A 4,696-nucleotide genomic window follows, 5' to 3' on the forward strand; every position below is an offset into this window, starting at 1 on the left:
AAAGGAAGCAGCCCTTGGGTGACTGTGAGACTACAATTCCCAGAGTCCCCTGAGCCGCCGGCCGCAGGCGACATCCTGCCACTCCCTCCCGCCTTTCTCCCCAGGCGCCCAATCCCCCATTCCTGTTTTGCACCGTCGCTTCCGTTCAGGTGCGCGTTGTAGGTCTTAAAAAAAAAAAAAGTTAAACTAAACAAAACCAAAAAGAGTTTGAGTGGGTACCAAGTAAGTATTTACTAGAAAATTAGATTTGCCGGAAAGGTTTTTAACTAAAAATCCTTATTTTTCTCACCAAGTATTTTAGCGAGGCACAAAGTGGAAGAGTTCAAACTCTAGTATTTAAATTCTTTTCAAAGGTACAGAGAATTAAAGTAGTACAATGAACACCCATGTACTTACTCTCTAGATTCAACAGTTATCAACGTTTGCCACGCTTATCTCCCATTTATGCGTGTGATCATTTTAAAGCAGTAGGCATCTTGACATTTAAGCGTCCTTTATTTAAAATTTTTTGATATATCTAAGTTTGTATGGAGCTCTGCTGCATTTTACTTGGGTGGCCTTGGGCAAGTCACCTGCCTGAGGTTACCTACAATGAGAATAATAAGATTACCTACATCACAGGATTGTCTTGAAAATCAAGGGACTTAATATAGGTGAAGTGCCAAACACATAGGTACTTGAACTAACTTTACTCTCCTGCATATCAACTGCCCTGTCCCTTTCTTCGTGGCTTTTCCTAAATTTGACATCTTGTATTAGTGAATATCTGAGTTTAAGGATTCAGAAGTCTTATGTAAGACTGATGTGAATTTTTTTTTTAATAAAGATGAAGTGTCATGATGCCTACTACTTTCAAATGATCACACACACAAGATGAGATAAATGTGGCAATTGTTGTTAATCCTTTTAATTTGGAGAATAAGTATATGGGTGTATATTGTACTATTCAAATTCTCTGTACTTCTGAAAATCTTCAAAATCAAAAGTTTGAGAAAAAGCATCATAGTTTTAAACAAAAGTAAAGGATCACATCCATCCCTGTCCGCTCTGCCTCTGCATGAACTTGGGCACCTGCAAAACCTCTTTGTGCCTCAGGATCTCATTTGTATTAATAATATACCTACATCAAAAAAGTATAGTGAGGATTAAATGAGTAACTATAGAGAAGTCTACAACAGTGTCTGACACACAGTAAGGACTATACATGTTTGCTAATACCATTTTTCATTTTCGTGTTGCTCTAGTAACAATGGCACTATTTGTTAGTGATGGAAAAAGGGGAAGAGGCTACCTTCTGTCCATACTACCACCTTCTCATCTGCCATACTGCTTCAGAGGATGGATAAGTTATCTAAGACCAGAAGCAATCCGATCCCAAAGCCAGAAAAGAGAGAGCATTGGGTAGTAAAAGGATTTCTGGACTCAAGGTCAACTCACAACAGCAGATGGATGATGGCGATATCACACAGCCTAGCTCATTTCTTTGCTCTGAACTTCAGTTATTTCATAAAACTGAACTAAATAAAGTAGCTGTGTACAAAATCATTTGATAATTTGTTTCCCAATCGCTGATGAATAGTACCTGGTTAGAAGACTTTAGCTGGAATATACATGTAGTGATTATAATAATAATAAAAAATAACAGCTCCAAAAGGAAGGGAAGACCAACCCTGTATCTAGACTTACTGATCAAGTTTTGATCTATGGTATAGCAGAGATGGAATGAAATACTTATGTGTCCTAGTGGGACTAGAATATTGGAACATCATTCTCAGAAGTACTTTAGATGAGACTTTAGATCAGCAATTAATCTTGGCTCTCCAGTTTTTCTCCACAGACTCCTTAAGGAGTAAATCAAATCTTAAAATAAATTCACTGCAATATACCAGCCCCAAAATTCTACAAATATTCCCATTTGGTTACTATATTGGTTTTCCATTAGCTACTGTAACAAGTTACTATAAATGCAGTGGCTTAAACCACCACAGATACATTATATTACATGTCTGGAGGTCAGATATCTGATATGGGTCTCACTGGGCTAAAATCAAGGTGTCAGCAAGGCTACATTTTTTTGGAGGCTTTATTTCCTTGCCTTCTCTATCTTCATGAGGACACCTGCATTCCATGGCTTGTGGGCCCTTCCTTCTTCAAACCCAACAATAGCTGGTTGATTCTTTCAACATCAAAATCACATTACTCTGACATTCTTCTGCCTCCCTCTTCCATCTTTTAAGAGCCTTTGTGATTACATTTGATCCACCAGGACCACCATAATTTCTCTATTTTATGGTCATCTGATCAGCAACTTTAATTCCCCTTTACCATGTAACAGGGCATATTCACAGATTCTGGAAATGAGGATGCATACATCATTAGGGAATCATTCTGCCTACCACTGTCACTAATCACCTCTTTCTGGTTGAATCAAAAGGCCTCTTTGGGCCCTAACCCCTTCTACCCACTTCAGGTCCACACTGCACAATTCTGACAGTCTTTTTTTTTCTCCCTAGACTCCTCTTTCTTGGATTTGGAAACACCAACATTTCTACTTTCTACTTCTGATTGGTTACCTGTGCACCTGTTGCTTTCACTTCTTCTTCTCCACCCCCCAAAAGGCTCTGTCCCAGTCCCCTATATCAAGAGGGAACCTTCTTTTCTCTTTCCCCTAATCCCCATCTCTGGCCAAGACTTCCCATAACTGGAACTGTTTCAATTACCAGATCATATGGTTAACTGCTATTGCTTCAATTTCAGATTTTTTCAAATACAAATCAATAATTGTACCCCTTACATCTTCTATAATTTTTTATCTTCTTTGATATTTTCCTCATAGTCTTTACACAAATTAGGAACCACACCCTCTGATTCTTCCTTTGAAATACTATTTGCCCCTTATTCACTACAAAGAATTATCACAGTCCTGCTTGTCTTCACCTCTTCGCAGTAAGATACATGCAACCATTTCCTTACATATACACTAATGTCAATGTGAGTTTCATTGAAACTGTTCCTGAACTGGGAGTGGCCTCCTGCTATCCTACTTGCCTCCTCTCTTCTCTGAATATTTTTATCTTCTCTAAACTACATACATCAACTCCAAATTGTAAACTAACTTGTACATATTGTTCCCTTTTTGTATGTTAGTCATATGTCAACATAGTATTTCCAAGTCTATGACTGAAACTCAACAAATATGGATTAATTTTAAAAAAAAGAACTCCCCATGTACTGTTTTTTACAGGAGCCTGTCAAATAAAAAATAACTGATAACATTATTTACTAATTCAGAAGTTAGGCAGTATATTATTATTAATTGGTAGAGAAGAACAGTCAGGAAGTGTTATGGGTTGAATTTGTCCCTCAAAAATTTATATGTTGAAGTTCTAACCCCCTCAATATACCTTAGGATATAAACTTATTTGGAGATAGTGATTACAGAGGTAATCAAATTAAAAAGAGATCATTAGGGTGAACCTTAATCCAATATGACTGGTCTCCTTAAAAAAAAGGGAAATTTGGAGACAACCACACAGAGAGAATGCCATGTGAAGATGAAGGCAGAAATTGGGATGCTTCTATAAGCCAAGGAATGCCAAAGATTGCCAGCAAACCACAATAAGTGGGTGAGTGACATCGAACAGATTCTCTCACAACCTTCAGAAGTAATTAACCCTGTTGGCACCTTGTTCTCTGATATCTAGCTTCCAGAACTGTGAGACAATCAATTTCTGTTTAAGTCACTCAGTTTGTGGTACTCTGTTGCAGTAGCCTTAGCAAACTAATACAGGAATAAGGGAAGAAGGTTCTGAATAAATTAAGCAGTTAGATAATCTCTTTAAAAACTGTTAAGAATTTGTAGTTACTATAATGTAGTTACTACAGATGACAGCACATTTCTAATCTTTTACAAAGTTACTATTAAAGAGGCCAGGGAGGAAGTGAAGGAGATTGTACAAAAGAATTGGCTTACAGTAGGGTTTTGGAGGCTTTTTCCTGTCATTCCATTCAGGCATTTTAAATCTGTCTTTTATCATGCCTATTACCCACCAGTCCCACAAGTTCCTTTTCAAACGTTTTTAAAGAGGAAGCACTCGTTAAACTTTTGATGACTGTGTTACAAATGTGGCATTATGATACCAATAGTTCTAAAGCAGGTGAGTTTTTCTGGCTCGTATTTTTTATTGGAAATTTATGTGTGCTTGTATTTATAATGTGGGTTCATTATATATTGTTTTTACAATTTTTATTGAGCCTGGAGCACCACGTTTATGGAAAGGTTTTTGAAATTGAGGTTCAGTTATTATACAGTACTCTATTTCCCCCCCATTAGAATTAGTTGACCAGAGGCTTTTATTTACTCATTTAATCATGTTTCAAATCTATCCAAAGCCATAAGCTTTTACTCAATGTCTGCTCTTGATTTAAAGTATTTTCGGCCTCCCTCAATTTGTAGTAGACCATATAAAAATAAAACAGAAGGTATATTTTAGCTTCAGAGTCATATCCTTTTTATTAAGATTACACTACAGTCTTCTCAAAGCCTCTTATATAGAAATTATACCAACAATAATGTTTTATAACAAATAGAAAATGAAGGCACTGGTCAGAAGATATTGGCAATTTCAGAAAAATACATTGTGCCATGAGAACGAAGTTTTTATCCTTTGCTTTTAACTTTCAATGCACTTAAGAG

The sequence above is a fragment of the Manis javanica genome, chromosome 6 (assembly GCF_040802235.1).
Source record: "Manis javanica isolate MJ-LG chromosome 6, MJ_LKY, whole genome shotgun sequence".
Lineage (NCBI taxonomy): Eukaryota > Metazoa > Chordata > Mammalia > Pholidota > Manidae > Manis > Manis javanica.